Source organism: Alosa pseudoharengus, unplaced genomic scaffold (assembly GCF_046254945.1).
Source record: "Alosa pseudoharengus isolate Yale_2024_CS ecotype anadromous, Long Island Sound unplaced genomic scaffold, YU_APseudo_1.1 YU_APseudo_1.1_scf_6, whole genome shotgun sequence".
In the NCBI taxonomy this organism is placed as follows: domain Eukaryota; kingdom Metazoa; phylum Chordata; class Actinopteri; order Clupeiformes; family Clupeidae; genus Alosa; species Alosa pseudoharengus.
Genome location: NW_027468848.1, coordinates 12,986,276 through 13,010,091, shown reverse-complemented (window position 1 = coordinate 13,010,091; position 23,816 = coordinate 12,986,276). Strand labels below are relative to the sequence as shown.

Sequence of the window (23,816 nt, the reverse complement as noted above, 5' to 3'; positions counted from 1 at the left end):
TAATTGTTGTGGAGGTTGAACTAATAGTTATGAGAATTTTCATTCTGATCTGAGAAAAGCACCAAAGCGACTCAGAAAAACTGTAACTGGGTCACACTGACACCACACAGACACTGAACTATGCATCAGCAGTGGCAAGGCACCAGTGTCCTATGAGTAGTGACCAGTGGGCAGCAGCCATGGGCCGAGGGGGCTGGTCAGAGCACTCACCTGGTTCATGGGCGTGCCGAACTGAGGGGGCAGAGTAGACCAGGGGCCCATCTGGTTAAAGGGGGGCATTCCTACCAACCCAGGGAGGAGGAGAAGAGGACGTTAGACTGAAAGCAGTTCTATGGCAATGGAGTCTGAATCAAAATTCTTTTTTTTTTAAAATGAGACTGTTAATGGTGAGAAACACCACCTCACAACAATTACCACAATTTTATTGTGAATTTTGATTGAATATGTTTTCTTATTTGAACAAAAACAATGGCCAATCATACCTGCAGGGTTCTGCATGCGGTCGACCATTTGCGCTGACAATGCACCATCTACAGATAAAGAAAGGGGAGGAGATTGAGACACTGTGTGCATTGGGAATTAGTGTAGGATGAGTAAGACAGAGCATGATGTGTTTTTGTGGTGCTAATATAAAACTGTGTGTGTGTGTGTCCACTCACTAAGTGGCAGTCCCACTGGCGGTGTCGGCTGGCTCATTACAGGAGGGCCTGTTGGCAGGACAATGGGGGCCATGCCTGGTTGACTTCCCATCATGCCTTGCTTCTGCAGTCGTGTCTGCCGCTTCTCTTCCAACTCCTTCTGGATCTTGAATATCTTCTCTGCTATGAGATGGTAGTACTCAGCCTGAAACACCACCAAGGAGTGCAAGAGTCACAAATAAATAAACAAACAAAGATGGAACATCCCACTTAAGACTGAAGGAGTGAATATTACCCATATGTAACCAAACAAAACACCAGCCAATGGCCACACACAGGAACACTTCCAGAAAGTCAAGGCAGGAGCTGTGCCTGTTTCTCCAGCAAACTGCTCCCATCCAGACACAATAACAGACAGAACGGCGCTTACCCTGCTGTTGGCAGACTCATACATGTCCCCCTCAAATTTGCGTGCATACGCCACCAGGTTCTCCATCCGCCGGTCCTTCAGAGCAGCAGGGTCTGGTGTTGGGAAAATGGCCTGAACACTAGAGAGCGAGACGAGAGTGAGTGAAATAAATGGGAGGATCATGATCTGAACATGCAATGTGGTATCAGTTATGACAGAGTTTATAAAGAGACTTATTACACGGCTCTTCATAATGCTGCAGAATGCTCCATTCACTTGAATGGGCCTTCCCAACGTTCGGTGGTCTGCTAATTCTCAATAACAGAACGTTGCTAAGTATAACAGACCGCTGTCAAGGAAAATGGGTTTTGTGCTTCTAATTCCCATCTTTCATATCACTACGCAAGGACTGGAACTTCATTCAAAAGTGAAAGCAGACGGTTGATTCAAGTTCAAGTTGATTGTTTGATTCAAGTTCAGCAAACTATTTGTTTCTCAGCAAAAGCCACGATGAAACGGTAACAAATAGGCTATAGCCTAGGCTATGTAGGCTAAAGAGTCATATCGTGGGGAGTTTATTGTTTCGTTTTGGCAAGTAGCCGTGTAATAAGCGGGATAATGTATAGAGCGCCAGGGTCCGGTTCGCCCTGTCGGGACCTATTTCCCGATAATGACGAGCCTTCTATACATTATCCCTTACATGATGAATGAAGGTAACACAACTGAAAAAAAGTTTGGTAAATCACTAATGGTGTGTGTGTGTGGCTTACATCTTGTCGACGAGATGACTGCGCAGATCCTGTGTGATGTCCTCATGCCAGCTCTTCCTCATGCCCCCTGTGGAGGGCGGGTTGACTGTGTAAATGGTGTTGCTACTGTTCATCATGCTGAAGGGAGGAAGAGGAAAAGAGACGAAGAAAAGAGAGGAGAGAGAACTCACTGTCTGTAAGTAGACCGCTAGGCTTTGGTAGACTTAACTAGCTTACAGGTAGCTTATTAGGTAACATTTAAATGAGCCCATGAATAAAGCAAGAGTGAAATGACAATGGATTTATCTATTGCAAATGTCAGCTGATTTGGTTGGTCAATAAATGTCATGTCACTATGTGTTAGGATCTTATAAACCAACAAGGTCTCACACATCTAATGTGTCAGCATAACAGTGTTTCTTACCCAAACTGAAGAATTTCATGTCACAGTAAATATTTTCTGTTTGTACAAACTATTCCATGACCTATAGGCCTACTATTTAAATTATGAATTATGATATTATATTAAAATAAACATCATCTAACTTTTAAAATGCATTTAATTTAATTCCATTAAAAACGTTTATTTGCTTATGTGCGCTGTTTTTATGCCGCCTGCTGCATCTCCTGTCGTCTCTCATGAAACAGGCGACTTGCCTAGCAACTTGCCGTAACTAATGTGTACAAATATTATTCTTTTGGATGACGTGTAAATGATTAGCTGAACATTGCTATATGCTAGTTATCGATGCAAAATGTCGTTGTCAAAAGCCTTGAAAAGAAAAATTGATTCAGAATGCAGGACCTACAAAGAAGAATGGAAGCAGAGGTATGTGTTGAGCCTGCCTGCATTTATTAATGCCAAGCCTATTAATTTAACGAAACATAGGCTATTTTTGACCTTGCCCACTGGAAGAGGGAGACAGGACACTTTTTTTTTTTTTTTTGCACAAGATTACGCGCACTCGCGTGCCAATACCGTTCCGACCTGTGCGTCATGGATAACTGCAAGGATGTTCCACCTGTTGTTTTGTCACTTTAGTAGGACTATCATCTATACCTCAATAAATGTTTTGAAATTGATGGGATTGCTGTAGGCCTTTTTTTCTTTTTAAAAACATGGGGTTAAAAAAAATTTCATTTTTTTATTTTTTATTATTTAAACAGCAAATTAACGTCATCTCGCGGGCCAGATAGAATAGATGGCGGGCCAAAATTGGCCCGCGGGCCACTATTTGCCGACCCCTGGTTTACAGGGTTGCAGGAGGATAAAATTAAAGGCTTACTTCTTTGAGTCCATGTTGTGGTGCATCAAGGTGTCCTGCTGGTTGCCCACTGCTCCATTCACTGAGTTCCCTCCTGAGAAAACAAATGTTGTGTGAACAGAGCTTGGACAAAGAGAAGATGAGCAAAACTTTAAAGCATGCACGCACGCACAACCTGTCTGGGAGTTGCACATCAAAGTGGCATCCAATTTAAAAATGTCCAAGTAGGCTTAGTTGAAAGATATGTCACACTACACATCTCCACATTTATTAACCACATGATCCCCACAGGAAATGGGGATTTGTTATAAAAGTGATTGATCTGCTTTTCAAGTCGGCCTATCAGAAACACCATTTAATGAAAGAGCAACATGCTAGCAAATTTTGAAAAAGTATGACAACAAGCACTTAAACAAAGAGTGTGGTGCTCTATCTGTGTCACTCTTTTAAGAGTTGATGCCCATCCTTTGTTTTGCCCACAACCCTTACCCATGGCATTGAGTGGTCTGGACATGGGCTGGTTGGGCACCTGGTTGCCCTTGTAAGTGAGGCCCAGGGCGGCGTAGGCCCTCTCGATGATGCTGGGGTCAATCTGGCTTGGGGGGTTGAGGTTGGGGGCGCTGGGCTGACCATCTGATCCCTGCTCAGTGCCCGCAGAGCCCACAAGAGCTGTGGGGGGAGAGGAGAAAGAGACATCGGACATAAAAAGGAAAGGTGGAGGAGGAAGAGATAAAGTCACTAATTTAGTAAAACATTAGTACAAGTCATAGTGTGCATGCTAAGCAACAAACACATATCATGACTAGGATGGTTTGGTTATGGTTTTCTATGTGACCAAAGCTGAACCCAAAGAAATAAACATTCTAGAAAGACAATAGGTTCACACTACCATGCCAAATCCGATTCTTTCACTTGATGTGACACATGATGTTGTCCAAACAGTGTGAACCGTGCAAGTCACATGAAATCTAACTTTTTCAATTCTCATTTGAGCCAGTTTCCACTTCCATCACCATAAGCAAAAAATCAGAATTGAGCATTACGACTTGCGGTGTGACCTCTGTTTGTTTAGCATCTTAACAGACACCATGCTTTAGGGCAGTGTTTTTCAAATGGTTACAAGTACCTTGGCTTCTTACAAGTGAGGTGGGCCTCCCTTGGGGGGCACCAAAGATCCAGCACTGGGGGGAGGGGGGGGGGTAACGATTCACATCTGTAGGCTACTGATAATCTGCGTGTTTTATCTTTCCGTGTTTAATAAATGTATCTCTTTTTAGTGACAAGAGTACAGATGTCTACGGTAAGAGAGAAGACTGGGAAATCACTGGATTTGATGATGCTCTGTAGTCACAGAGTTATTTGCAAAGAGGTGCTAGCAAATTACAGTGTGAGACCTTATAAGCTGCGGCATCCCATTGAGACCAAACACTCTGGTTTGGTGGCCAAGTGTGTGTGCGCTTGAGTTTTTTGACAGAAAGCTGAATGTACACTCACAAAGGGGCAGTCCTGGTGGTGGTGCCGGCTGGCCCATTAGGACAGGTGGGAGGCTTGTGACAGGCCCCTGGGGGCCTTCCCCCACTGAGTTCCCCTTCAAGGCCTTCTGATGCCATATCTGAATCACTATCTTCTGAATTCTGAAGATATTCTCTGCCATGAGATGGTAATACTCAGACTGAAATATGATGAGAGTCAAACAAAAACAAAGATGAAATAACCAAACAAACCAAACCAAACAAAACACACAACTTTAACGTGTCCTATACACCAGCCAATGGCCACACACACACACAGGAACACTTCCAGGAAGTCCAGACAGAAGCCATGCTTGTTTCTCCAGCAACTGCTTAACAATAGAGGCTATTGCTGAAGCACCAGTGTAAGCTTCAGCCCTAATTTGAGCCGTCCTTATGTATGACGGACGCGTTAAAAACAAGCAAGTTTACCGAGCACAGGCACCGACAAAGGCAAAAATGTGCCGTTCCTCCATATCTGTTATCACCGGTCATCGCAGAAAACGGCATCATGCCAAAAGAGGCAGAAATCTGATTAACCTCAAGTCACTTAAACAGTCCTCACCTACAGGAACCTCCTTCTCCATGGGCTTGCGGAACTGCCAATCCGCAGTCAACAAAGCTGATTTCATTGCTAGCTAGGCCAACCACCTTTCTTTGGAACTCCTTGCTCTCACTGAGACTTAGATCAAACCAGAGAACACTGCCACCCCGGCTGCGCTCGCGCCCCGGGACGCTCAGACCAATCCAAACTTTCATCTGTTGTTCCTCGTTGGTGGAACACGCTACCAGTTCCTACTAGAGCAGGGACATCCCTCTCCATCTTCAAAAAACTTCTGAGGACCCTGCTTTTCAGAGAATATCTCCTCTCCTAGCACTACATACAACTAGCCTTCTAATTCTTGTGCTTATCACCTGACTACAACTGCACTCACTGATGCACTTTTCTGTACTCTACTTTTTAAATTTGTTTTAAATGTAAACTATGCAGTATTGGCAATTTCCTTAATGTTTTCTCGGTTTTTGCTTCTTTTTCGCTGGCTCTGTCATGACGAATGTCTGAGAAACTCCATCGGTACCTTTTTCTAGCCGGTGCCTGGCGTGTATGTGTATTTGAATGCAGTAAAGCAATTCGTTACACTCGTTATACTTCCTGACACTGAGGCCGTCGGCCCACCGGCCCACAGTTGCAAGGGTGGTTTTTCCGCTCACAGGCGCTAGGGGGAAGCGAGACGGCCACCATTCAACCCGAAAAAAGTCATATAACCATTCCAATGACTCTGAAGCTGTTAAATGAAGGTAAATTAAGCTAAGAAAACTTGCATATTAAGCTAAAAATACCTGCATAGTGTGCCTTTAAATTGCTCTAGAATTGTTGGGAGACTTGTTTTAGAAGCTTTAAACTGTTAACCATGTTGTAAGTTGCTTTGGCTAAAAAGCTTCAGCCAAATGTAATGTGCAGACACAACAGACAGAAAATCACTTACCCTGCTTTTGGCAAACTTGTACACGTTCTCCTCCTTCTTGCGTACGAACTCCACCGCTTTCTCCATCCGCCGGTCCTTCAGACCATCATGGTTTGGCATCGGGAAAAGTGTCCTAACACTAGAGAGCAAGATGAGGGTGAGTAAAGTAAATGGGAGGATCATGATCTGGAAATGCTGTGATATCAGTAATGTGACAGAGTTCATGAAGAGACATGATGAATGTAGGTAACACAACTTGAAAGAAAGTTTGTTAAATCACTAATTGTGTGTGTGCGTGTGTGTATGGCTTACAAAAACTGGATGAGGTGATCGCGCAGATCCTGTGTGATCTCCTCATACCAGCTCCTCATGCCCTCTATGGATGCCAGGTTGAATGTTGGCATGGTGCTGCTACTGTTCATCAGGCTGCAGCGATGAAGAGGAAGAGAAAGGGAGAAAACAGGAGAGAGCACTCACTGTCTGCGAGTACCTCTAGGCTTTGAGAGACCAAACTAGCTTACAGGTATAGGTAAGATTTAAATTAATCCATGCATAAAGCAGGAGGGAAATGGCAAAATTCTAAAACAAATTTGCCTGTTTCAATTGTCAGCTGACATAGGACTTGACTGGTCATTATATTTATAGTTATTCTTTTGGCTGACGCCATTACTCAAAGCGATTTACATATGCCAATTATTACAAAGGCCAATCTCCCCAGTAAATGTTAAAAGTAGTTAAATGTCACCATGTGTTGGGATCTTATACACCAAAAACAAAGTCTCACACATCTCGTATGTCAGCCTAACTATGTTTTTCAAGCTACATTGAATAATTACATATATCACAGTAAACATTGTATAGCCTAAACTGTTTGTACCAAATATTCCATGGCCTTACCTAAACACCCCATATGTAGGACACCCATGGATCAAGTAATCCTTGGAAAACTGATTATTTTTTTTTAGTTTCAGTTTTTACCTCACCTAGACATCTGCTCATTATCTGGCAGCTTAACAAATACTTTTAAGTTCTACAAAGTCTTCCAACTCATCCAGGAGAGTTTTGAGCACTCTCTATCCACAATGGTTGTTCAAAAGTGTTTCAAGGAAACACCTTCCTGACCTCACACTATTCCCATGAATCACTCCTACATTGCATGTCTGTTGACTGGTTGCAAAACTAAAGGCTCACTTCGGAGAGTTCCTGTTGAGGTGCATCATGGTGTCCTGCAGAGGGCTGCCTTCCTGCTTGGGTGCCTGGTTGCCCACTGCTCCATTAACTAGGTTATCTTCTGGGAACATAAGACACAGGTGAGGAGAGATAGGATGAACATACACACGTTCAAAAAAACCTTTTCAAAACACCACAGTGGTGTCCACTTTACAAACTTCTGAGCAATGAATGTTCCAAAGAGGGCAAGTCTGACAAAATGCTGCTACTAATGCTGCTACTAATGCTAACCACTTGCTTTCATTTTCCTTTGTATCTCTTTTGTATATCTCTCTGCATTTATTGAACTGTGTTCATTTCTTTCTTTAAAAATATTTTGGAATGAGAATCTTCTACTTTATAATTCTAGATATCATTGTACTGGGAACTAAAACTCATCTTGCTTTTTTGCAGGGTGTGTTATTCTGAACCATGTACTGTGTAGTGTTGCAAAGTGCTATGTATTGTATTGTTAAGCATGAAACATTAAAATTGACCTATAAATAGAATCACATTGTGAAGAAACACGTAAAAAAAAAAAACGCCTATGTTGTGGTGCCCAAATATCCATTAAATTAAGCATGCAAACAAGCAAGGTCTCTTGTAATAATTAGTAAGTGTGTTACTGTATTAGATACAATGCAAATCCATGGAATTATGAACTCAACAAACATGTAAACATAAAGGTGTGTTCACAACAACTCAAACCTACACAAAGTACAAAGTACCTTTAAAAAGCAAAACAATAGACTGCAGTTAATAATGAAACTATCATCTCTACTCTGGCTGAGACTTCAAGAACCCCAAAGCGAGTTCTTGCTGTTGCAGTTTCTGCAGTACAATACATTTGCTTCTTTTAGTACCTGGGGCTTAAGTACCACTAGTTCCACTATCACTGTGCAGTCACCACATTGTTTATATTGTCATCCAGATCCTTTATCCTTACCCAGCTCTTCAAACAAGTACTCGAGTCCTTGGTCAATATCCTGTGGAAAGAAAGATTAAGTGGGTATGGACACATGATATGTAGAGCTTAGAAGTAGATGTGGAATTATAATTTGATTTGAAACATAGGTCATAATTACATGAACAGCAAACCAATCAATCTAACAGCCAGACTCTGCTGAAGCAATCTCCTTCACGCTGCTAGAGATGCACTTGACTAAAAAGTTAGTCCAGGCTGCATGCCAATGCCCCCCGAGGTTTGTTGTGTCAGTTATAGTAGTAGTAGGGCAATTCCACGCAAAACTGTCACATTCATAACGCCAACACAATGCCATGGTATTTAGTTGCCGTTATGGACGTGACAGTTTTGTGTGGAATTGCCCAGTATTAATGTTTGGGTCTGAGCATCTTTCGCATGTTTCAGGTGTCCATTTTTTATAGAATACAACTGGCTGGGTTCCTTCTGATGCCAAAAACAGCATATGAAAACAAAAAAACAGCTACTAAAGCAATATGTGTGATGATCAGTATTTATATCTTACCAGTTTGAAGTCTTCATTCTTAATCTCGCACTGCTCCTTATTTTTTTTCACCTGGTGTTCAGGCTCCACCAGTGTGTGTTTCTGCAGTGCTGGAACTGTGTAGTGCTGCCTGATGTGAGACTCACAATAGGAGGCAGTGCAGGTCAGACAGGATTTCACAGCTCTGAGTTTCCTCCCAATGCAGAAATCACAGGCCACATCTCCAAGACCAGCGTAGCATTGAGCAGGAGGAACAGGACTGAACTGCTGGAGCTTCTGAACCACTACTGCTAAGGCTGAGTTTGTGTAAAGTGCAGGACAGGAGCTATATGTCTGTGAGCACTCAGAACAGGCATAGTGTCCTGCATGGTTAGGCAGGGCCCAGTATAAGGTGATGCACTGCCTGCAGTAGCTGTGTCCACAGGGGATGGAGACTGGATCCTTTAGCACTTCCGTACACACTGAACATCTGAAGTGGTCCTCTGTCAGAAGACTGGCTGATGGCTCACTGTAGACATAAGCAGAGACTGTAATTTACCCAACAACGTTATCCTGGTGTTTCAGACTTTATCCATCATTCTAATTAATGGAGAGCACCTGTAGAGTGGTCTAATGGGTCAGCTTGGAAATGTTGTCTCTTTATCTGCACTCTCAGTCTGGGGCTGGGGGTTAACCTGTGATGCAGGAGTCTATGGGGGAGTTTATGGCTGCTTATGTAACAGAGGTCGTAATTCGTCCGCCACTCACGGCCCTCTAACCCGCCACCTCGACACTCACCGGCATGGGAGTCGAACGCTCCAACAACTGAGCTAAAAGCCCAGGCTTCCAACTCAGCGGTTAGCGTTCTTAAGGTTAGGGCTGTGAGGATTTACAGCACGCTAGCTCAGTTCGCCTCCGCTACACAGAAACCAGCCTCCATAGCTATAGAAGGCACTTAACTGAGTTAAAAAATATCAATGTAGGCCTACAGTGTTGAGGAATTCCTCCGAAAATCACCTTGAGTCAGATAATGCAAATTCTCGTTTAAAGTTTGCTGGTGGGTCCATTGACTTCAGAGACTCACAGCTGGGTGCAGGTGAGTCTGATGTCTCCTTCACTCTGAAATCACAACATATTCAAAGTCACAAAGATTGTATACCCCCCTAGCCTATTTCATGAGCCTGTGCAAAAACGTATAAAAAACTCACGCTGGTTGAGAACGACAGGCTTAGATCACTCATCTTCATATTACAACCCCAAAACAGAAAAAGTTGGGATGTTGTGTAAAATGTTAATAAAAACAGAATGTAATAATCTGTAAATCTCTTAAACTCATATTTACTTGCAAAAAGGACACAGACAGCATATCAACTGTTTAAAATTACAAATTTGACTATTTTATGGAAAATATATGTTAATTTTTAATTTGATACCAGTAACATGTTTAAAAAAAAGTTGGGACAGGGATAACAAAATGCTGGAAAAGGTGTGTAATGATAAAGAAAACAAAAGGAGGAATGTTTCACAACTAATTAGGGTAATTGGCAACATGATTGGGTATGAAAAAGAACATCCCAGAGAAGCAGGGTCTCTTAGAAGTAAAGATCTAGGGGTATTCATCACTCTGTGTAAACCTGTGTAGGCTACACAAATGATGAAACAATGTCATTGTAATGCTTCTTAAGATGTGAAGTATTTGGGGGGTTCATCATCTACAGGACATAATATTATTAAAACATTCAGAGAATCCAGAGAAATCTTTGCAAACAAGGGAAGGAGCTGAAAAACACATTGGATGGTCGTGGTCTTTTGGACCTCAGATGGCACTGCATCAACACCAGACCTGTTTCCACACCTGTCATTGTATGGGCACAGGACAACCTCTGATAACCATTGTCTATGTGCACAGTTTGATACTCAATTCAAAAACTGCAGCCAAAATGTTAACAACCAAAATTGTATTGAGACACGATACAGAAAATACCACCGTCTTATCTGGGCCTGAGCTTGTTTAAAATGGACTGAGGTAACATGGAAAAAGGTCCTGTGGGTAGACCAATCAAAATTTGCCATTATTTTTGGAAATCATGGACTCATCTGGGCTAAAGAGGAGAGGGCCTATCCATGTATCCAACCAATCCAACTTGTTTTAGTGCTCAGTTCGAAACCCAACATCTATGATGGTGTGGAGGAGCATTAGTGCCTACAGCATGGGCATCTTGCACATTTGGCAAAGCACAATCAATTCTGAAAGATTTATACAGGTTTTGAGCAACATATACTGCCATCCAGGCAATATCTATTCCAGGGAAGACCTTGAATATTTCAGAAAAACAATGGCAAAATGAATTCTGCACATATTTAAATCGTATTTATCCATAGAGGAAGAGTCCATGTGCTAAAATGGCCTGTCTGCATACCAGATTTGTCAAATTAGGTGCATAATGGAATGAAAAACATAACTAAGAATACCCCATACTGTTGAGCAACTAAAATCGTGTATTGGGGAGTAATGGGACAACATTGCGTTCTCAAAACTCTAGCAAATAGTCTCCTCAGTTCCTAAACATTTACAGAATTGTGTTAAATGAAGAGGTGAAGCAGCACAGTGGTAAACATGCTCCCGTCCCAACTTTTTTTGAAACATGTTGCTCGCATCAAATTCAAAATGAACATATATTTTCCATGAAATAGTCCAAATTTTCATTTTCAACATTAGATATGTTGTCTGTGTCCTTTTTGCTGCTAAATATGAGTTTACGAGACTTGTATATTATCACATTTAGTTTTTATTTGCATTTTGCACAACGTCCCAACTTTTTCTGTTTTGGGGTTGTACAACCTGAAAACAGGTCTCATCTCAAAAGTGGAAGGTTGCTATACAGAGTTACAGACCTTGAATCACATAATTCCTGCTTGAAGTTTGCTGGTGGGTCCATTGACTTCAGTGACACACAACTTGATGCAGGTGAGCCTGATCTCTCCTGCTTTACTCTGAAATCACAACAAATTAAGTCACAAAGATCATATTGTAAACATGCTAATTACCAACCATTTCGTTCGAAAATGTTAAAACAACGATGTTTTTTAATACTTCAAAATAACATTTGCTAAATGAACCTTACATTTTTCAGTAGCCATAGGTGTGTAGATTTGAACAAAATCTAGTTTGGTTCTTACCGGGGGTTTTACTGCCTGAAATATCCGATTTTGTTTACCACACTCAGAGTTTAGTGCTGGGCTGGTGGGTGCTTATTCCCAACCTTTCTCACAGCACATCAACGGTTAGACCGAGAATTTTCGTCAGCAATTCAAAATTCCACTGGAGCTCCAAGCGGATCTGTACACGCAGCCTTACAACACTGTTTACAGCTCTTCGAGTCACGATAAAATGTAATTTTTGGTACATAGCTAATATAGATAAACGTATGGTGTGGGTGCTTGCGTTTCTTTAGGAATCCGCCGTCTTGGTTTGTATAGAAATGAATATTAAGTGACACAAACACATAAGAGGTTTGACATACGTGACGGTTGGTAATATGTCAAGTTCCTACATGATTGTTCTATTATATTCAATTTACAAGTGTGAAATAACAAAAAAGAATCTACTTATAATATTTCTGTGGTCACATGATCTCACTGGGTTAGATATATACTCTATGTTTATTTGTAAACATGCAGGTTTTGTCACTGCAGTTAAATAAACAGGTGTTCTTATTACTAGAACTGATGCACTGGCAAACTGTCTATAATCTTAGATCATACATCTTATTAAAGAAACACACACATAAAAAACACACATGCAGACAAGCAGGCACACGCACACACCCCATTACCCCCCCCCCACACACACACACACACACACACACTCACACACTCACAAGCAAACATACACACACACACACACACACACACACACTCACAAGCAAACATACACACACACACACACACACACACACACACACAGGCAAGAAGACACACACACACACACACAGAGAAAACAGGTCTTATTTAAAATGTTGGACGGTTGCTATACTGACTTTGAATCACACATTGATTCCTGCTTGAAGTTTGCAGGTGGGTCCATTGACTTCAGAGACACACAGCTGGACGCAAGTGAGTCTGACCTCTCCATCTTCACTCTGAAATCACAACAAATTCAAAACCATGATGAAAGTTTGCAGCACATTTTTGAATATTAGAGTAGACAGCAAAGTGAGAACATTTCAAGGGATACTGCCATCTAACTTTTTAGTTTTAACACATACAGAGGCTTACATATCTTACATATAAGCACTGGTTTTGTGCATCAGTTACCACGCGTGAGAATAGCCTGAGAAACCGATTTGGTCATTTCATTGACACAATGACACAGAGACAGTGAAACAAGGTGCACAAAGCATAAATGGGTTACTAGATGGGGAACTAGATGTACCACAAAGCGGTACAAAATATGACCGCCGCTCAGTCCTGCACATTCCCTCTGCAAAAATGAATTTGTCTCCATCTCCTAATCCATCCCCTACTCTTGCAGCTTTTGCATATGTAAATGAGTGTATACATGTGTGCGTTTGCTTTGGTGCATATGTGTGATTCTCTGTGTGAGTTTGTGTCTGTGGCCTGTGTAGTTGTGTTGTTACATGTGTCTGTGGCCTGTGTAGTTGTGTTGTTGCATGTGTCTGTGGCCTGTGTAGTTGTGTTGTTGCATGTGTCTGTGGCCTGTGTAGTTGTGTTGTTGCACATGTCTGTGGTCTGTGTAGTTGTGTTGTTGCATGTGTCTGTGGCCTGTGTAGTTGTGTTGTTGCACATGTCTGTGGCCTGTGTAGTTGTGTTGTGGCGTGTGTCTGTGGCCTGTGTAGTTGTGTTGTTGCATGTGTCTGTGGCCTGTGTAGTTGTGTTGTGGCGTGTGTCTGTGGCCTGTGTAGTTGTGTTGTTGCATGTGTCTGTGGCCTGTGTAGTTGTGTTGTTGCATGTGTCTGTGGCCTGTATAGTTGTGTTGTTGCGTGTGTCTGTGGCCTGTGTAGTTGTGTTGTTGCGTGTGTCTGTGGCCTGTGTAGTTGTGTTGTTGCACATGTCTGTGGCCTGTTGTGACTACCGTCCCCCAGGTGTTCTGTGCTTTTGTCCTTGTGGAGTTCCTAGGGCCACTGGCAAAAACAGCTTGGCCACACATACTGTATGCACTTGCTTTGTGCTCTGAATGTAGACAGACACACACTCACACACACACACACACACACACACGCACACACATGCAAATACACACACACCCAGACAAATACACACACACACACACACACACAGACACACACACACACACACACACACACAAATTCACACACACTCCATTGTGGGTGTGGGGGTGCGTGGAGTGTGTGTGTGTGTGTGTGAGGCGCGTGTATGCCTGGTGGAAGCCCAGAAAGGTGCTTTTTAACCACTGATTCTGCTATTAGCCTTAGGAGGCACCACAGCACCAGCCGGCTGCGGCACTTAAAACACACTTCTGCCCGGGGAAACAGCTGGCATCTTGGCTGGCATCCGCGTATAAGGAACGGGGAGGAAAGGAGCGGGGCTGGCGGGAGAGCAAAATGAATCAGATTAATTCTGGATGAAGCGAAGGAAGCGGATGAATTCGATTACGAGCGCTCATGTAATTGTGATCCACTTAGGAGCCATATTTTGAAATATATTTTTAATTTGCGGAATGACATTACATTCCTTCTTTTGGGAGTCGCAGATGGACACATCCAGAGGGGGTGGAGGAGGCACTCATGCCGTCTGTGTGTGTGTGTCTTCTTGCCTGCATGTGTGTGTGTGTGTGTTTTATGTGTCTGTGCGTGTACGTGTGTGTGTGTGTGTGTGTGTGTGTGTGTGTGTGTGTGTATGTTTGCTTGTGAGTGTGTGTGTGTGGGAGTAATGAGGTGTGTGCGTGTGCCTGCTTGTCTGCATGTTTGTGTTTTTTATGTGTTCCCCGTGTACGTGTGTGTGTTTGTGTGGTTGTGTTTGTGCATGTGTGTGTGTGCTTGTGTATGTGCCTGCGTGTGTGTGTGCATGCATGTGAGTCTGTGCGTGCTTGCCTGTGTGTGTGTGTGTGCATGTGCATGTGCGTGTGTGCGTGCATATGCCTGCATGTCTACTGTGTCTTTATGTGTGTGTTTATGTGTATGTGTGTGTGCGCGTACGTGTGTTTGTTTATGTGTGCGCGTGTGTGTGTGTGTGTGTGCGCGCGTGTGTTTGTGCATGTGTTTGTGTGCTTGACTGTGTGTGTGTGTGTGCGTGCATGTGAGACTGTGCGTGCTTGCCTGTGTGTGAGCATGTGCGTGTGTGCGTGCATATGCCTGCATATCTACTGTGTGTGTATGTGTGTAGGGCCCTATGAAATCCGTTTTATTATTTTCAAAATTCCGTTTTATTTTTTCTCAAATTCCGTTTTTTCGGATTTAATTTTAGTTCTTTTTTTTTTTTTTTTTACTTCTAAGCAGTCTTCACTTATAAAAACTCAATGACAGACTCAATTCAGGTTTTTAAATATTTAGCAATGTCAATCATTCAAAATTCTCCGACATTTTGCCAAACATTTAACAAATCTCTGCGCAAAAACAACAGTTAGGGGCTTGGGCCTACATAACTTGAACTACATGGCCATAACTAGGCTGCAAGTTTAGATCTCAATAAAAGGACACTGTGTAACTCAAAATGTTCCACTAAAAAGTAGTCTACTTCTTTGTAGATTTATGTTTCATTTGAAATATGTGTTGAAAGTGCTGCAATAGAGAATCTATTGCAGCACTTTTTTTATGGTGGGTCTGCGGGTCTGCTTGAGGTTGCTGACATTCGCGTCTGAGAATGGGACTGCTTGCGATGTTTCAAGAAACTGACACAGTGGTATGTCAGCTTCTTCACACATTTCAACAATCTTCCACAAACTCATGTCTTGCATCTACTGATTTTGTCATTGTCTTGGCTGGAGGGATTTGTGTGCAGTGGATTTAGCTTTGTTCTTAAGTTGCCCATTTTATTTCTATGGTTGCTACATGTGTATTTGCTAGTCAGGTCAGTTATGTTGCAAACTAGTTGTTTTCAGACTCATAGTAGTCATTGTGGTATAGTTAAGCCCCGTTATTTAGCAATCAAGCAGTTTAGTGTTTTGCCACCGTTGTCGGGATCGCTTCTTTTCTTTGTCACGCACGCACCAATCAAACTCAATGCACTTGAATATTCGAGATATAATTACTAGGCTACGCAACGCGTTTAACTATGTCTTTCGGTCACGGTTTAGGCAGAGACCTTCTTATATGCTTTTTGTTTTTAAATAAACTGAAATAAAAGTGAAGCAAGTAGAAAAAACGCCCGTTTATTTAATGTGTCAACAGAATATCTGCAAATTCCGTGCAATTCCGTGTTCATAAGAGAATTCCGTTTTCATGTAGATTCCGTGATTCCGTCCGCGTTTTCCGCATCGCGGAAATCATAGTAAATTTTAAGAAAATTGTCACGTGCGATAGTGTGAGGGCACAGTTATTATTAGCCTTACGGTAGCGTGATTTTGAACTGACTATGTGCAGTTTCATCAACCATGCAGTGAGTGTCTTTTTCTGCCCCGTAGTTAATACCTGGGACGATCATAAGGTGTCACTATAGAATATAACTAATATATGTCGGGGGAAGTAAGGGGAGAGGAAGTTCTGTGTGCAGATTGTGTATACTTTTAAAATGCGCTACATCAATAGAAAACTTCTATTGATCCCTAAAATGCGGCCAGGATATTTCTAAAAGTTTGTGCTTTTGACCGTTCGTGCCCTGAAAGGCAAGTCTTTCACATTCATATTCTGTTACATCTGCCAAGAACGACAGAGCTGACACATTGATTAAATTGTAGCTCTACCGTAAAACCTTAGAGCGGCGTGGACAAAGGGAATGACTGCTAATGTGTTGAATCTTCACCTAAATAAAGTCAGGGTTTAACAGTCAAAACTTATGTTTTTCCGTGAAATTTGTTCACAATATGAAAGTGTAGACTGTATACTGTCAGTTACTCCCAGATTAAAACTAAACTCTAAGTGGCAGCCGTATTTCCACAATATATTAAATTACAATATCACTATTTGCAGTATGATACCACACATAGGCCGATAACATTTGCTTTATCATTGATTTAGCATGTCTCATGCTATGTACTTCATTTGTAAAAGCATTTCCCAAAGTTACATAGTTATGAGTGGACAATGTGAAATACAATGTGTATTTTAAGTTTCATTGTTTTGATAGAAAATGCCTTTGATGATGAAGTCTTTCAAAATTAATTCCTAAGTCTTTAGCCTCTGTGTACGATGTTGCATATAACCAATTAACCTATAGCAACTGCAAAAGGATATACTAAATGTATAAACCAGTAAGTGACCTCTGCTTCTCCATAGATTAAATATGCATGTATGGCTGTTCTCTGAATAACTGCAGTATACCTGGTGGACGACATGGATAAAGTATGTAAATAAATCCACTAAATATTAATAAGCTTTGATGTGTAGTACTGTGCTCCTAAAAGGTCATGCCTGCAGTGCTTTTTGTATTTGTATATTGTAAAATACCACTGACACTTCGGACAAATATATGGCTCATTTCAAATCTACGGTTAGGCTTAGGCTGTTAGGTTATGTCATGATTTTCTACATTGAAATTATGCAAATAAAAGAGAAGAGCAACAGGACAGAGAAGAATAGCCTATTTTATGTTGTTTCGGTTTCAGTCCCTTGTGAGATTAGCCTGACGAGCCAGACCCACATTAAAATGTAGGGTCTGGGCACTCACCGTTAGCAGTGCTTAGTCCGAGGGGCGGGATAATCGGTTGTCTTTCAAATTCCCTCTGCACGCAATAGGACAGCGCTACAACTCATGAGTCCCATGTGTTTTCCCACCAGCGGAGCTAGTTGGCTAGTTCAAACTTTTGGCAACTTAAAAAAAGCTTAACTCGTGTCACGCTGTTCGCCAACAGCAACATCCATCTTCTTTGTTTTCAATTAGCAGGGAATTAAAGCCAAACTGTTGCAACTCTGCCATCAATCATTATGTTAAGCCCTCCTAAAGTCTCTATACACGATGTGATTGGCCCTATCGAAGTTTAATTTTTCCAGCTCGCAAGCCAACGGAGAGTTGCTAGACTAGCCCAGGCCGCAAATTACATTTGCTGCCGCTAGGGTGAGTCTAGATTTCTAGGCTATTGTGAGATAATATTTAAGGTGATATTTTGTAGTTGTATCATTGGATATGTTCATCTCACTGGATCAAATGTATGGAAAAGTACTGATTGTAAATACATTGGTGTTTAGTTTTATGCAAATCTGTTTTAAACCAGAGTTTTAAGTTAATTTACATCATGGTTTTACGCTATTAACATTACATTACATTACAATACATTACATTTAGCAGACACTTCTTGACCAAAGTGACTTACATATGTCAGCTATATTACAAGGGATCACATTGTCCCCGGAGCAACTTGGGGTTAAGTGCCTTGCTCAAGGGCACAACGGTGGAAGCCGGGAATTGAACCGACAACTTTCAGGCTACTGCACGCTAGCCCAGCTCCTTAACCACTACACTACCACCGCCTATATTAAGATATAGCTCTTCCTCCCCTCCCTTCAATAAGAATATCATAATCAAGTCAAAGCAGTAGTTTGTTTGAAAGGTGAAATTTGGTCTTGCACTCAGAACCATTTATCTGATGTATTATATTTCAAACCTAAAAACAGATTTATCAAATAAAAAACAGTTTTAAGTGAACTCCTCAGCTGACCTTGAATCAGGTGTAAACTCTTCTTTGAAGTTTGCTGGTGGATCCATGGACTTTACAGACAAACAGCTGGGTGCAGGTGAGTCGGACCTCTCCATTTTGACCCTGAAATCATTGAAGCTTCAAATCAAAGCCGATTCTTTTACACAGTCCCTTTTGTTAAGCTTAAAAATTATATTTGATAAAGGAATCCACAAGCAATTGAGAATCTGGAGAATGTACTGTAGCCCAATTATACCTTTTGTCTGATGTGGATTCGGGGGATTTCTTTCTCTTCATCATGTTTCTAGATGCCTATTCCTTCTCGAATTTGACAACAACAGAAAAGCATGAGTGCACATTCACAAAATGAGTTAACCTGTCATTTAAAGCGCTCTGTAAGAGGGTCTGACTCATTGACCAGTTTGAGGTAGGCTAGGCTGTGTCCATCTTGAGGCTATCAAGGTGGACACATGTTCTAAAGATGTCAAATTGTTACCAAAATGATAGCCAAAGGTGCCAGAAGTGAACATACATGTATAGAAACTGTGCTTTCATTATACAAATAAACACTTTTATTAATCATTGAGCCTTTCTATGTGATCTCAATGGCGATGCAGCTTTTGTTTGCACCTTCAACAGCATAGCCTACCTGTTACCCCACAAATGCCTAATGCCCAAAAGTTTGTGTTAAAGGTCAGGGGCGCCGCTAGGGTTGTATTCCATAGTACGCAGCTTGGGGCTGGCAGCTAGCGGATCGTTAGGAAAGATTAAAGTGAAATATGTCGTGCGTCTGGCAGCCAACTCTTTAAAGGTTGCATTGCATTGCGATTGCAGGCCCCAAAAGGCCCAAAATGATCACATCAATCACCAAACACAAAGCATAACCCTAGAAATACATTTAACAAAAAGTCAACTACGGTTGAGGACTGTCCTGTTTCTTAAACCCATGGATTATAGTTTATGCTTTTAAAGAGGTGACGAACGAACTTGGCCAAGGCTGATGGAATCAAGAAAAGTGATGCCGATCCGAGCCAATTTAATCAAAGTTTGCGCACCTTCCTGTTAAAAGTATATAACGGCACACATTGATATAGATAGATTAATTAAAATATATCATCTACATATCAATGATGAAACACGGTGGTCAAAGTAGGCCTAGGGTAGGCCTTGTCCGTGCCAGAGCGGAAGTCTTGAAGTGGCGTAGCCGTGTTAGTTTAACGAAAATAGTATTCCTTCGAGTAGATACGCACTTTACCTCTTAAACTGTTCTGATCAGTCGTGGTAGAATTCTCCTCTTAAGTTAACTTCTCTTTCGCTGCAAAATTGCGAATAGGATCGCCTCAAACTAAATGTGTCCTCCTGTAATGCTATGTAAGTTAGCCACAGTAAACGGATTGGTTTCGGTTTCTAGCCGACTTATGGGCTATCGGTGCAGGTAAAGAAAATTGGATGGAAAATTAAATATCGTGGAAAAATCCATTGCCCTGTCCACACTCAGGAAACAATTGCTGGTGTTTTGACCTGATTAGCTGATTTGAGCGCTTATCAGGTCGACATTTCTATAAATTCTCTATTCTAATATTTTAGATAGATAGATAGATAGATACTTTATTGATCCCCAGGGGAAATTCAAGGTTTTTTGAGATAGCATATGCCTAGGCTACTGGATTTTTGATTTCCACGAGCTGTAAGACCTAAGAACAAAATAAGCTTGACATATTTCACTTTATGTAGGCCTATAGTGAATTTAGAATAAAGTTTCACTTTTTGAAATAAATAACTGGGAATTAGGTTATATCTATGGGCTTTGGATGCCCTCTGTTGGAGAATGCACCCTAGTAATCAAGGATCTTTGCTATCACTACTGTCTGGCACGTTTCCTAATTTCAACAGCAGTCGTAAAGTAGCTAGGCCTATTATACATAGACATAATATAGATATACATAATATATATCTCTATTATGTCTATGCTATTATACCTTGTCAAGAAAAAATATACTTCCGTGCTAAGAACTTAGCCTACAAGCCAGGTGACAAAATGCTACTATTCTCTCTTTAAAAAAAAAAAAAAAAACAAGAACTGACCACATAATTACTCCAATAGCCTACTTAAAGGAGAATTCCAGCATTTTTTCAGATTGCACATAGACTCCTAACACTGTCTGAATATGTGACTTATAGATTAGATTCAACTTTATTGTGCAGAGTACAAGTACAACTATATTGTGCAGAGTAGCCTACAAGTAGGCCTACAAAGACAACAAAATGCAGTTTGAGTCTAACCAGAAGTAGTGACAAAAAAACTGAAAAGTGCAATATGATATACAAATAGTTGATGCATAGACAAGATACTGTATATAGTTCAATGTAAACAGTAGTATACAGTTGGTTTACAGAAGATAGTTTACAGTAAATAAATTAAATGTAATGCAGTGTATAGCAGTAGTCTTATAAGAGCGGAATAAATATGGCTATGTAGTATGAACAATGTATGAACACATGTTGTTTTCAACACATTGCTTTTGTTATTTGTTACACAATGTGTTGAAAAATAACACTTGTGTTGAAAATAACACAACTTTTGTTACAAACTGTGTTGTCCTTACCTAAACACATCAATGTGTTATATTATTTCCAACACAATATGTGTTATTTTCAACACAAGTTGTGTTATTTCCAACACATCCTTTTTGAGAGTCAGTATACAGTACAGTGCCCTCCACATGCGTTGGCACCTCGTTGGCACCCCTGGTGAAGATGGGTTAAAAAGGTTTTTAAAAAAATCTTTTGGTATTTTATGTGTTTCACAATGAAAACAATAAGGTTACCAATGACATTGGCATTAACTTTGAAATCCATCCTTGAAGGAAAGCAAATTTATTCTGAGAAAAACATCCTCATGAAGAAATAAATATATACTTTTCACAAAAACACACTTGTTAGCACCCCTAGAAATTCCGAACAAAATGTAACTGAAACTTTTTTTGAATTCATATCCAGCTCCATCTCGCCCAGCAGCAGGACCAGTGGTCTCCCTCAGTCTGGCCAGGCACCTGCGCACCATCCGTGGCTGCTGGATCCCTGCTGCTGCAGCTTGTGCCTAATGTTCAGGCAGTAAGACATGGGGCATTTGATCTGCACGCAATCCTTGGTGTGGTAGCAACAAGTCAAGTCAAGTTAGTCAAGTTTATTTATATAGCGCGTTTCATACACAGAGGTCATTCAATGTGCTTTACATAAACAAAACCAAACAACAGTGAGTGTGATCAACTTTTTGCGTACAGGGCAGCCACCGCTGGTTTTGTGCTTGCAGCCCTTAGTGTGCTGCACTCACCACACACTTCATCTTTTGGCCTGAGGGCAGTGAGTAGTCACTGCTGCATCCCTCTCCATTTTCAAAAAACTCCTGAAGACCCAGCTCTTTAGAGAACATCTCCTCTCATAGCACCACTTACAACAAGTCTTGCTGATCCTAGCACTTACCAGCTGTCTTGAACTGACACGTAACTGTTAAAAACATCACTCACTGATGCACTTATTCTTACTGTACTCTACCGTTTTTAAATTGTCCTAAAATTGTTGAGAATTGCTTTAAAACTTAAACTGTTTACCATGTTGTTAGTCGCTTTGGTTAAAAATGCGTCAGCCAAATGTAATGTAATGTAGTGTGCACATGATTGGAAACATGCTGAACTGTGCTGAATTGGCATGTGGCACACTTCAGTGGAGTTTTGCCCAGTAGCAGGATCCTCCTGGAGGAGATGGTGGATGGGAGGACTGTGGAGATGGTTGTCTTAACTGAAGAGAACTCAAGAGATTCACTTGGCTGTGGTTGTATATCAGCCAGGGTCCTCAGTGCTTTGTTGTGTCTGCTACTTCTGCTGCATTAGTTGTCTGAAAGCAGTGGGATAATACCGTCCAGCTATGGTCACTGTTTATGCTTGTAGGAGAATTACGAAAAAGCCATTAGAAACTCATTATCCACATGCGAGTTAGACATGTTGTACATATATTAAACTCTTAGGAGTATAAGAGCCTCGAGGAAACTTAGTTTCTAACCATTACCACTGGAGGAATCTTTTCAGTTCAGAGAGCTTCCTCGTGGAAAACTCTCAGAAAGGTTTTTTTAAGTAACCACCATGTACAGCCTTAAAGGGGTTTAGGGCTCAATTGTATTAATATTATTATTAAGGCTTCAAACCAATTCTTCAGCCAAAACTGTACAACGTATACACACCACATTTTCATTTGGTGCATAAGTGCATATAGTCTTAACGTACCAAAGATCACAGAACCCACTCGAAGGAAGATGAGGCAAAACATCTGCATTTCAGACTTGAGAGTGAGAGTAACAGGTGCGATTATTCAAAATCCCCATGCTATTGTCCCACAGGAAAAATGGCAAGATACTGGATCTCTTTATATGGGCAAATATGGCAGCTTTTTTGTAGGCGAACATCAGAGGTCTATGGAGAAATGTTTCTGACCCAACGTAATGGATCATTTGCATTAAAGGCACACTATGCAGGTTTTTTAGCTTAATATGCAAGTTTTTTTAGCTTCATTTACCTTCATTTAACAGCTTCAGAGTCATTGGAATGGTTATATGACTTTTTTCGGGTTGAATGGTGGCTGTCTCGCTTCCCCCTAGTGCCTGTGAGCGGAAAAACCACCCTTGCAACTGTGGGCCGGCGGGCCGACGGCCTCAGTGTCAGGAAGTATAACTAGTGTAACAAATTGCTTTACTGTATTCAAATACACATACACGCCAGGCACCGGCTAGAAAAAGGTAGCGATGGAGTTTCTCAGACATTCGTCATGACAGAGCCAGCGAAAAACCGAGAAAACAGTAAGGAAATTGCCAATACTGCATAGTTTACCTTTAAAGGAGTACCGTCACACCGGTGTGATGGGAATGTTGGGAAATGAACGTTCTAAAGAATATCTGGGTTCATTGAATTCAACATAGAATTTTAGAACCTTCAATTGTTGCAGAACTTAGAATGTTCAAAAACCTACACCTTTAAGGGCTAACTTTGAAATCTTTGGTCCAGACTAACCAATCACATTGATCAGGGATTCTTAACGTTACTTCCTACTTTGCTTAATAACCCATATTGGCTGTCAGGAAACAAATGTATTTATCTTTGCTATATAAATGTACACATTCTTTTCTGTATCTTTGCAGGCATTGGAGGTTATTCAAGTTGTGGTTCATGTGGTTTTATTAAATTATTTTTGCTTGCTCTGGATAAGTTTTCTCTGATGAAATGTACTGAAGTCGTTATGACTATGATAAGAAAAGTTTAAATTTGAAGACAACTCTTACAGAGAGACATCAAGGCAACAACA

At 41.2% G+C, this 23,816-nt stretch overlaps 1 pseudogene; it reads right to left on the bottom strand.

Annotated features, from left to right (window-relative positions):
* Positions 1-19,852, bottom strand: part of LOC143106804 (histone acetyltransferase p300-like) — a 47,928-nt pseudogene extending 28,076 nt beyond the window's left edge.
* Between the last annotated feature and the right edge of the window lie 3,964 nt (positions 19,853-23,816).